Here is a 12,945-nt window from a genome sequence, read left to right as displayed (position 1 = left end):
GAGTAGGAAAGCCATCGACAGTTTTCAAATTAATTCCTTTATCAAGTCATAAACTCTTAGTACCTTTTGTATCTAACCATCAAATTATTGCAACGCAATATGTCATTCTCGTGGCCAAGCAGATTATCGCTCATACTGAGCACACAAAAATAGATCTTAAGGTGACGAACCTTTTCTTACCTCGACTGTAAAATATACAAAACTAATAGCAAACCACAATGAACGGAATATACAAGAGTTACCGTCTAGCAGCATGTGAAAGATAAGTCTTTGGATATATACGAGTATCTGATCTTCGAACTGCACTAGCTTACGCACCCTTAAAATCGGAAAGAATGGTTCAATTTATCATGGTTATAAATACACCAAAAGTTACATAACCATTTCAACTGAAATTCACTGAAATTCACAGAATTCGTAATCATTCAATCAAATATCACTGAAAATAGGAAGAAAATTGTGTTTACAGATATTGATTCAATATATTAGGAACTTCAAAAATGATAATACAAAAACCTCTAGTTGCAAAAGCAAACGAAATTCCTCGTAGCCCTGTATCATAATAATGTTTGCTGCAGAAAGCGTTGCGCGAGATTGCGGCAGATGAGTGAGTAGAAAAATATAATTACGTCGTTTGTATGTGCCGGCACGGAGTCAGGCGTGCGGAGACTTTATGGGCGGAAATAGGGATGTGCCGTGCTGGGCGCTGGTTAGTTATCGATAATCAGTAAAAAAAATTATGAAACAAAAGTATGCCATGTAATGTCAAGTTTAAACAAAGTAATTTGAAAATATGTAAAATAAAATTAATTTTAACACGCATCAACACTCAAAGTTATGTTCGATATTTTGACTCACAGCTGATCTTTTGTAAACATGAAATGTAAGCATCGAAATCGACCTAAAGGACAGTATTTATAAGCATAATGAAGTCTAAAGGTCGTCTTATTATTTAACATAAAGCTATAACTTGTTTTCATAAGTGAAAAAGTATTTGTTTATTTATACAATTAACTGATGAGTATTCCTCTGTATACAGTTCTATACTGAAGATTTCTATTTTTATGAAATATCTCATGATAGCATTTCTAAAATATTTTATTAAAAATATATAAAACATCCGTTGTAGAAGAATCGTCATGTTCCAAACACACACGACTAGTACTTTATAGTACAGTTATTTGAAAATTAAATTTAACGAACATGTAACATAGCTTTAAAAGTAAACATTTAAGAATTTACATGACCTAAAGGCCGATAAATGCAAATTACACTTCTCTAAAAGTACCCACAGCTAAAAATGATAGCTTCTAGATCTAGGAAGTGATCTAGAACTAGATCGGATAGTCCTAAATTAATAATCAGACAAATAAAACTACCTGTCTAGAAATGTTCGGTAGGTAATTATTTCTACTAGGACTAGATATCGCTTTAAAGAAGGAGCTTTTATAGACGCTAATGTCAACAATGACAATATAACTTGACAAATTAATTGGACAAACAACCCATATTTTTTTTAAATAATTATATTGAATTGTGACAAAAATTTTTTTTGTAATTAATATCATATGAAAAAGAGATGTTTTAAAATTAAATTAATAAATTGCTTTTAAATATATTTCGTATATCGATGTAACATTTCCCCTCTCTAGTACTTAGATTCTTTCCACTTAAGTTACGCTGCCACATGAAATGCTAAAGATGAGAGTCACATTTTTATAGCGAAATTAACTGAGAACATGAAAAATTAAATGTGAAGAACATTAATCATGGCAATAATGCAGATTAAATTGAGGCAACGTCTTTTTAGAGAAACGATGACTACGCTTTTGTAAGCGTGAACTTGTATAAGGACCGTTAATATGAACGAGTGTCTGTTTTGTAATGTTTATATTTGTGATTATTTTTTACGTGATCTTCTCTTTGCTGTATGCCAAGAATGGGTTATGGGTTTTGGGATATCCGGCTGAAGGCGACAACCATTACTATGTATATATATTATCAAGCTCTGTTAATCGACTCTGATATCCCTTTGGGCAATATCCCTCTTTTCTTTTCTGTTACAACGGTTGCCATCGGCAACTCTCTTACAGAATTAAAATTTATGAAATAAAATATGAATGAAATTACTAGAGAATGACGTTCCGAAAATAATGGTTCGTGTATTCAATTCCTCTCACTGTATAATCGGATGCGACGTCACTAATCGTCATAGGCCCAGCGAGATGAGGACAATGGACTATGATGAGAACATAGAAGTGGGCGATGACTGAAAACAATGACAAAAAAGATGTTTAAATAATAGTATATAAAATCAAAACAAAAGAAAGAGAGGGATAGATCGCTTGGAGATGTGAATCATGTTTGTACCTTAAATATATAATTTAAACAATAATAAATAATTTCTCTCGACGGTTCTACACAGGTACCTATATGATTACTCCTTTTTAACCGCTAGTAAGTTGAATAGTTCTCTATTCGATATGTTGACTTTGAAAAATATGTTACATGCTATACATATATCTTTTGGAATTAAACAATAATGCTTATGATTGCTTAATACCAAAAGATAATTTTTGGACGGAATCAAATCAACTACAACCCCGTTATGCCAGTCGCTGTCTCGATTACTATACATTTATAATGACATCCAACACTTTGGGGTTACCTGTAGAAGAGATTAATTATTAAACAGTTATTGTATATACGAAATACAATAATTTTTAATATAATACCTAGATTTTAGGTTAAAAAAAAAAGACGACAAATTTGTTTGCTTAGTTTGAGTTTGTTTTCAAATATTTAATTATTATTAATTAAATAACAATTTAGGTTAATTAAACAATAAAAAACAAATGTTAATAAAACATTTATTAATAAATACATACTTCAATAAAAAATATTTAATTCACATAGGCTTTAATGAACACTTTTGATTTATTACTTTACAAAATTGTATTTATTTTTTCAGTTACGAAGCTAAATTATTCCTGACAATGATAGTTTATATTTTTTATAACAACAACAGCCTGTAAATTCCCACTGCTGGGCTAAAGGCCTCCTCTCTCTTTGAGTAGAAGGCTTGGAATATATTCCACCACGATGTTCCAATGCGGGTCGGTGGAATACACATGTAGCAAAATTTGTGTGAAATTTGTCACATGCAGGTTTCCTCACGATGTTTTCCTTCACCGCTGAGCACGAGATGAATTACAAACAAAAATTAAGCACATGAATCAGCGGTGTTTGGTTTGAACCCGAAATCATCGGTTAAGATGCACGCGTTCTAACCTTTGGGCCATCTCGACTCACAGACACATTTTTTTTAACGAATACTAGCAATGCCCCTAATTAATTATTTACTAATATTCCTATCTCCCTTATTCCTTCCTTTCAAAGAGTAACTACAGAGTTTCTTGCTGGTTCTTCTCGGTAGAATCTACTTTCCGCAACCAGCAGGGTTGCTTCAGTTAATTGTTAAATCACGATGAAAAAATGCTTGTTAATGCCTACTTGAATACAGTTTATTTTGATTTTTAAGCTTGTTAATTGTACTAGGAGTGGATACGACAATAGCCCAAGAATCGATCCTGTGACTTTTCGTCGTAAAACAAAGTCGCTAACCGTTGTCTGTCCCCGTGTACGCTTAGATCTTTTAAATAACGCAACGGATTCTGATGCGGTTTGTTTTAATAAATAGAAAGATTCGAGAGTAAGCTTTTTGCATATCATACATGAACAATATACTTCAGAAACACTTATCACTTTAGAAGTTTCTAATGTGATATCGTAAATAGACATATTCTTTAGTATATTAAGTAGAAGTATTGCACCCGTGCGAAGCCGGGGCTAGTATTATATATTTTTTTATTTGACGACCTCCGTGGTCGAATAGTGCATACACCGGTTTTCATGGGTACGCCACTCCGAGGTCCCGGGTTCGATTCCCGGCCGAGTCGATGTTTTCCATGTTGTCTTGGGCCTGGGTGTTTGTGGTACCGTCGTTACTTCTGATTTTCCATAACACAAGTGCTTTAGCTACTTACATTGGGATCAGAGTAATGTATGTGATGTTGTCCAATATTTATTTATTATTTATTTATTTTATATCAGGCGCGTAGTCGTGGTTGGGCGCTAGTATTAATATAGTATCCTTTCACTATATTGAAATTAATAACACTATTGAAGATTCATTTTCGTTCGTTTACTTTATATGATGAATATTATTACGATGACAAAGTATTCCTTTCCATTGTTATGAAATACATTCTACGTATTCGAACATATACGCGTACGACCGTTTATATCGAACGGTTGAAAATTGGACGAACTTATTTTATATTTTTCATTTTTGCGCCGTTGCTTTCGATAGCGAAGTGTACCAAGTCCCTCGTAATAAGTTCCCTAGGGATATAAATAGACTATAAATTTCATTCCGATCTCAGCGCTCGGTATCTTCTCTATAATCTGTGGTCTTATATAGAGGACGCTATGTACGATTTGATTTGACGTATGAAATAATATTTCACTTATTTTTTTTAAATTAACATAGATTTTCTTATATTTCGTAATTATGACAGTCTAACGAGGACAGTGTAAGTTACTTTTGTGCTGCTGCTTCTATTGAGCAGTATAATAATACAAGACCATATATTTTGGAACATGTTCCAAGTAATTTAAATTAAACTCTAAGACAATAGAGGTAGTCTCTGGCACCAATAGTATAGTTACCTTAGAAGCCAATAAAAAGAAAAGGAAAATAACTAATAATAAAATTGTAAACCTGGTGCACCAAAATATTCAAGGAATGTTAGGGAAGGACCTAGATATTGAATTATTTTTGACCTGTAATGATATTGATATTTTGTGTTTAACTGAACATTGGCTTCTGAATTATCAGGTCATGTTTAACTTTAGTGGGCACCAGTTGGCTAGTTTGTTCAGTAGGAATAAAGCTATTCGCGGTGGCTCTTTAATACTTATGAGTAAACACTTTAAATTTAAGGAACGTAAAGATATTGTGAGCCTTTCTATTGAGCAAACTATAGAAATAACCTGTGCAGAGCTTGAGCGTGTCATTGTTGTATGCGTATACAGGCCCCCTAGTGGATTATATGAATTGTTTGAAAATGTATTGGAAAATGTTTTATCAAAATTATCTGAATGTAATAAAGAAATTATTGTTTGTGGAGATTTTAATATAAATTTACTGCATAATACAACCACAAGTATTAGATTCAGATCATTGTTAAATTCATATAATCTGGTAAATCTGTTCTTAGAACCAACTAGAATAACAGATTCCACAGCAACTTGCATAGACAATATATTTGCAACCCATATTCCACAAAATAAAATGATTATTAATAAACTAAATTCAGATCACTGTGGACAACAGGCTTTATTTAATTTTCATATTAATAAAATAAGCAATTGTGAAAAAATAATGTTTGTTCATTTGACCAGAAGTCGTATTGAGAAGTTTAGAAGTAATATTATGGCCAATCTCCTTCACCTAACTCTTAGTGATAATCCCAACGTTTTGTATAATAACCTATTTAAATTAATTAGAAACAAGTTTAATGAAATATTCACTTCTAAAACAGTTAATACAAAAAACTTTTTGAAATTCAATGATTGGGCTACTATTGGAATTCATAAAAGTAGGCAACGAATGTACGAGCTTTATAATGAAAGGACGTACAATCATAGTGCCACTTTTGCCAACTATGTAAGTAACTATTCAAAATTATTTAGAAAAGTGTGCTTTTTGGCTAAGTCTTTAACTATAAAAAATAGAATTAAGAATGCACATAACAAAATAAAAATGACCTGGAAAATTATTAATTGTGAAACTGGTAGAAGTGGTAATCGGAGCTCCGAATTAAACTTAAATTATAATAATAAAGTCATAAATAGTGAACGGGAAGTTGCTTCAGTTTTTGAACAATTTTTTGCTGACATACCAGTTTCTACAACTAGGTTACTTATTTCTTCTCCAGCTGTTGCCGAATCATTGATGAAAGAAAATGTACGAGAATGCAAATCAAAATTTAATTTTACCCCTGTAAACACCAATATCATAATTTGTGCATTTAAATCATTAGACATTAAGAAAACTGCTGATCTATGGGGTATTTCTGTAAAGGTGATAAACTCAATTATTGATGTGATTGCACCTTATCTTGCAATAATATTCAATGATTGTGTTCAACGTGGTATATTTCCTGACCTGATGAAACATAGTAAAGTCATTCCAATATTTAAATCTGGTAGCACTTCAGTTCCTAATAAATATAGGCCTATCTCAATATTACCTACCCTCAGCAAAATATTTAAAAAAATATTTTAAATCAATTATTAGCATATTTCAATAGACACAATCTGCTTCACAGAAAACAATTTGGATTCATGAGGGGTCGCTCGACTACCGACGCAGGTATCGAACTTATAAAAAATATCTATGAGGCCTGGGAGGGGTCGCAGGATGCCTTAGGGATTTTCTGCGACTTATCCAAAGCCTTTGATTGTGTTCAGCATGAAACCCTGGTCAGGAAACTATAACTATGGAATTAGAGAATGTGCACTCGACCTTCTGACTTCCTATCTTAACAATAGAATTTAGAGGGTTGACGTTAAAGGGACAAGGTCTCCTGGGGTCTCAGTTGGTATGGGGGTCCCACAAGGATCAATTCTTGGACCTTTTCTATTCCTCATATACATAAATGACTTGCCCTTTCTTGTTGGGAACAAACATGATATAGTATTGTTTGCTGATGATACCTCTTTGGTTTTTAAAATTAATAGGAAACAGGTTTAGTATGACGATGTAAACAATGCTATGTCCGATATAGTACATTGGTTTAGCGTAAATAATCTTAGACTGAATAATAAAAAAAATAAAATTGTAAAATTTTGCACACCAAATGTGCAAAATGTAAAACCCGATGTACTTATCAATGGGGAATCGATGGATCCAGTTGAAACAACTGCATTTCTTGGCCTTACTCTTGATGCCAAGTTACAGTGGCTCCCCCATATAAACGGATTGGCGGGTAGACTGAGTTCTGCGGCATTTGCGGTCAAAAAAATTAGATTATTTACTGATGTTGATACGGCTCGACTAGTATATTTTAGTTACTTTCACAGTATAATGTCCTACGGTATTATGCTTTGGGGTAACGCAGCCGCTATCCAAACTATATTTGTGCTGCTGGGCTATTCGCGCAATCTATAACCTAGGAGCCAAGGAATCATTAAGGTATAGATTTAAAGAAATTAAGATATTGACTGTTGCTTCTCAATACATATTTTGTAATGTTTTGTATGTAAGGAAAAATATTAATGTTTTTATGAGAAAATGTGATTCTCATAACATTGGTACAAGGAACAAACACAATCTTGTTACTCCTGTTACTCGACTGCATAGAGTCAGTAACTCTTTTGTGGGGCAATGTATACGCTTCTACAACAGGATCCCAGAAAGCGTTCAAAATGCTTCTGTTGCCAAATTTAAAAAAATTTGTTAAGGAACGCTTGTGTGCAAAAGGTTACTATACAATTAGCGAGTTTATGTTTGATAGCACACCTTGGGAATGAAACGATCGTCTCCTGGCTATTTCTAATCATATAGTACTATGTATATTATTAATTTGACAAAAAAAAAAAAAACAAAAAAAAGGACCCGCTGAGTTTCTTTCGCCGGTTCTTCTCAGGTCAGGGTGTTCCTTTTTCCGAACCGGTGGTAGTGTTTATTTGACAATCAATAAGTAAGTGTAATGCTTCTATATTGAATAAAGGAATTTGAGTTTGAGTTTGTGTTTTGAACAACTTTGTTTTTTTATATCTACTCAGTGGATAATAATATTATGATTGCCCATCTAAATAAATGTACCTAATACTTCAATTTATTGTTAGTGAGTGAATATTAAATCTTATAAAGATCGTAAGTTTTTTTATGTATAGTTGTATACTTATATATTGATTGAAGGTTTATATGATAGGAAATTGTGTTTCTTGTAAAATTGATTAATACTAAAATTCTTTTATTGAAAATGTTGACTTAAACATACTTTTATTATTATTTAAAAACCGTGTCCTCGACTTCACGTGTGTTTCATTTAAAAAAAGTTATTGTTTAGTTCGCAGGTTAATTAATAGGTTAATAAACTATTCTTATACCTAAATTATTACGTAAGCTATCTGCAAGCGGTAGACCCGACAAAATCGGTTCAGCCGTTCTGAGATTAGCCGAAACAAAATGACAGAATGTCCGACAGACAGACAGAATGACGGACAAAATATGTCGAAACGGATAAAAAATGTAATCTTGGTATATGCACCGTGTATACATATATATTCATTTATTACAACACGGTTTATTTAGTTATATCAAATCAAGTCATGTCAAATCAAAATAAACTTTATTCAAGTAAGCTTTTAAAAGCACTTTTGAATTGTCATTTTACAATAAAGTAAAGCTACCACCGGTTCGAAAAGTAGATTCTACAATATTAAACTCAGTAGTTACTCTTTTTAAAAAATACAACGTCATATTAGTTAAATAAAATTATTTAAATTAATATATCCTGCTTGGAAGTCAATAGATATTAACTCCACGCTTTTTTATCATCTTCTTCAGCTAGTACTATACATATTAATTCACGTATTAATAAGTATAGTACTAGCACAGTATTATGAGCTTGTGATAATCTGGGCGACATACTTATACATGCTATTTAATTACATTCCACCAGCTATGAATAAATCCCCTTAAGCCTATTAAAAGAAAGCTTTAATCGCATTCCTCCTATCAGGCGCCTATCTGCCTAACGATCACTATTACCCCAATTAAGCCCCAAGGCCATAGAATAGGCATGACATGGACTGTCGCAGTGCCACTCAAGTCTGCTTGAATTGCAAATGGCTGCCCACCTTCTGACCTTCCGTCACGTGACCCCGCGATATCGCGAGTATCGCCATCATTTTGAATTTAGAACTAACCTGATTTTTTTTAAATTCTAATATGCCTAAGATTTGCGATAGATATGTCTTTATTGAAATTCCCAAAAAGAAATAAAGTATTGTTATATACTGGATGGTATAGAAATATTTACACAGTAAGGCGCAATCGTCCGCAGTTAATTTGTCGGTTAATTTTTTAATGAAATAAGCTTAACGTATATAAGATAATTTGTATTTATTTCTATATTTATTCCGAGTCATCTTACGCCGCTATTGTAGACATCCTGTAATCTCGAGTCACTCACGAGTGTTGTTCTTAAATTCTTTACTTTAATTATTTGAAGCAAGTTTTGATCGTCATTATAAGTTAAATAATTTTATACAGCTTCCACGAAACATAAGCTGTATTTGTTTTTGTTTTCCCACAATGTACGCTGGTATATAAAACTTTATCACGTTATTACTCTATGAAGTTATTTCTTATTTCCTAATTGGTCGGGCGCTCACTCTTCAGATGTTCTACTGTCAAACAACAATATTATCGTATTTTTGAAGGTTGAGTAATCCAGTCTAAGTCTACAAGTATTAGAAGCATAACATCTCAGTTCCCAAGGTTTGTGGCACATTGGAGTTGTAAGTAATGGTAACATTTCTTGCAGCACCATTGTACCACTTACTATCAGCTTGCCAAGTGCTAATGCGACTACTTGTATAATGTCATTTATATGATTTGATTGAGTACAAACGAAACACGCAATAAAAAATAGCGGCCAAGGTTTGATCTATAATTACACACACACTTAATGTATACGCAAAGCAAAGGGTAGCTGTCACGCACACTAGGATAATAAACTTGGCTTGATTGTTTTAGTGACGTTGTAGTGCGACACTCTATCTATATATAAATCATCTAAGATTAAAACGCACTGTTTCATTTTCGAACAACAATACAAGTATGGACTGCCTAATAATATTTTCCCTTAGACCTTTCGTTCTGTAATGCGTTTGTTATTACTTAGACTCTTTCCTTTCCTCGAAATAAAGATAAAATGTATTGTTGCTTTGTGCTTTGTACGAGGAGTACTGAGGGTTTTTACCTTTACGTTTTCTCGTTCTAATTAGTTGCTTGTTACTAGCCACACAAAACGATTTCGTACATATGTAGACTTTATATGTTACCCTAAGATCTTTTTGAATATGGAAGTATAAAAAAAACGAGCTGTGTCGTGGAATAAGGTTGTAACGAAGTTGCTTTCGATTTATATTTGTCTTAAATAATGGACCTTAAAATAATGAAATGACAAGAAATAAAATTTTATTAAAAATAAAAGAAAGCAAGGGAAAAACAAACAAAAAAAATATAGTTCATACTTACTTGGTGGTAGGGCTTTGTGCAAGCCCACCTGGGTATCACCCACTCATCAGATATTCTACCGCCAAATAACAGTACTCAATATGGTTGTGTTCCGATTTGAAGGGTGAGTGAGCCATTGTAACTACAGGCACAAGGGACATAACATCTCAGTTCCCAAGGTTGGTGGCGCATTGATGACGTAAGGAATAGTTAATATTTCTTACAGCGTCATTGTCTACGTGTGCCCTATATGCTCGTCCGCCAACCTATCCCATAAAAAAAATATATTTTGTAACCTATTCCATGTTAGCGTATTCGCAGAATTTATTTTGCTTTATTTTGCTGCATTAGAGTTTAGAGTTAATACGATAGTACCCAAAAAATAAGTAGTGTTTTAAGCCTTGACTAATGACTAGGGATGAGATCTGCATGTTCTATCCAGTGAACAATTACGAAGAGATAATAAAGGCCACAAAATTAAATATGTCGTATGTGATATACAGCTTATTGGGATTCGTTCTAAATACATCTGACAAGGCACAATGTTTTGCAAAATATATATATCTACATTTTGTATTTAATTTAATAATGATTCATTTATGACTTAAAAAGCCCTTAAAAATCTTAGTATGTTTTACAAATATAAAAACATGTAAACATAGTATCTCTTGTCTTAAACGTGAAAGCCGGAAAAAAGTCTCTTCTTTCAAATTCAAGATTGAAGTTTCCTTGATGCGCGTGTAATTTTCCCTAAAGTGCCACGTCAGAGTTTTTCTATGTATTTGCATAATTTAATTCGGTCTCTACCTCTCGGCTACGTAAGGGAGTCCACGAAAAGATACTAATAATAAAATTGGTCTTGTTGTGTTACGGTTTGAAGGGTGAGCCAGTCTAAGTAAGGGACCTAACATCTTAGTATCTATGTTTGGTTAAACATTTAGGATGTGAGGTAGTGATCACTTCATTAGGTTTTAATTTAATTAATAATAAGTTTGTAGAGGTTTTAGATCTTGAGTTCTAGGTTCAAATATTGTTTAAGTGAGTATTGTTGAGTCTCAACAGCTGGTCGGAAGAAATATTATTTTTTAACGTGCATTGGGTTGTACGTACATGTTATTTAATAACCTATCAACATTTCTTAATAATAATAAAGTTTTGTTTTACACATTAATACTTCTATAATAAATACCAACTCAATGGAATCATAATCACTTATAAGATTAACGATAAATTAAAATAATAACAGAGTTCAAAATAACACATTCTAAATGATTTTATAGATACATATATAATATTTCATTTTAAAAGCAAAAAAAAAGTGTGAAACAGGACACCAATTTTAATTGTAAATCTTTATACGAGTATAAGACTATATCAGAAACAGAGCTGAGATGGCCCAGTGGTTAGAACGCGTGCATCCTAACCGGTGATTGCGGGTTCAAACCCAGGCAAGCACCACTATATATATGTGCTTAATATGTGTTTATAATCTATCTCGTGCTCGGCGGTGAAGGAAAACATCGTGAGGAAACCTGCACGTGTCTAATTTCATCGAAATTCTGCCACATGCGCATCCACCAACCCGCATTGGAACAGCCTGGTGGAACATGTTCCAAACTCTCTCCTTAATGGAAGAGGAGGCTTATCCCAATAGTGGAAAACTTACAGGTTGTTACTTTACTATATCAGAAACATTTAAATGTATTTAAATATCAAGAGTTGGCAATACAATGAGTCGTCTTACACTTCATAAATAAATCAAATAAAATGATAATAATAATAAAATAATAAAACTAATAAAATGTAACTTTACATTAAATATTGTTTAATATTTAATGTAAAGTTATATTTTATTAGTCTGTCCGGTACAAATATCAAATAAAATCAAAACATGCACGTTGTATGAAAACTGAAAAATGTTTCGCCAATTATATTGACTTTACCAAACAATTTCGAAGTTTAGAGAACACTTTAAAAAATAGCGTAAAAAAATAAGAATATTCGAAATGATTCCGGATATTACAACTACCAGTGTTTGTTCGTGTAATACCGATCGGGCCGAGCAATATCAGTGTGTATTTATTTTGCTCTGTAAATACGAACCATCGAACGGACGAATGTAAATATTTGAAGAACAGTTCGGAGCTATGAAATTTCATGAATATTGTACTTATACCATTCTATTTTTATATCGGATCTTAAGGACATTTCCCGAGATGGTACTATGAAGGATAACAATATTAAGTTTTCGCCAAGAATACCAGGGCCATCGTCTGATAAGCACCACTTTTTATGTCTATGAGTTGCATTTATTTATCACCTCGGCAGGAAGGTGATGAAAATATCACGAGAAAGCATATATCACTTGAAATATATATCGTATTCATTCAATGACATAAATGTAATTTATTGCCGAAAAAGCGAAGCAAAATAGTGTTCAACTTAATTGGAAAAAAGTCTTTGATTTGATATTCCTTTTTAGATATATGTATAGAGTTTAATGCATTTATTTGACATATGCGGATTGCACAAAATTGAATGAGCTCAAATTGTGTAAGATTAACGTTTTCTAACCACTTGGCCTCAAGTGTTACTTAAAATTGTAATTGGATAGGAAGAAACGCTGA

The 12,945-nt window shown here is 32.7% G+C and overlaps 1 protein-coding gene across 2 annotated transcripts in view; it reads left to right on the top strand.

Annotated features, from left to right (window-relative positions):
- The window catches only part of LOC124538744 (acetylcholinesterase-like), a 66,470-nt gene that overhangs the window by 45,762 nt on the left and 7,763 nt on the right, over positions 1 to 12,945 (top strand). The window lies entirely within an intron of this gene.

This window comes from Vanessa cardui, chromosome 2 (genome assembly GCF_905220365.1).
Source record: "Vanessa cardui chromosome 2, ilVanCard2.1, whole genome shotgun sequence".
Classification (NCBI taxonomy): Eukaryota; Metazoa; Arthropoda; class Insecta; order Lepidoptera; family Nymphalidae; genus Vanessa; species Vanessa cardui.
Note: the sequence above shows the minus strand (reverse complement) of the source record. Positions and strands in the feature narration are given on the sequence as shown.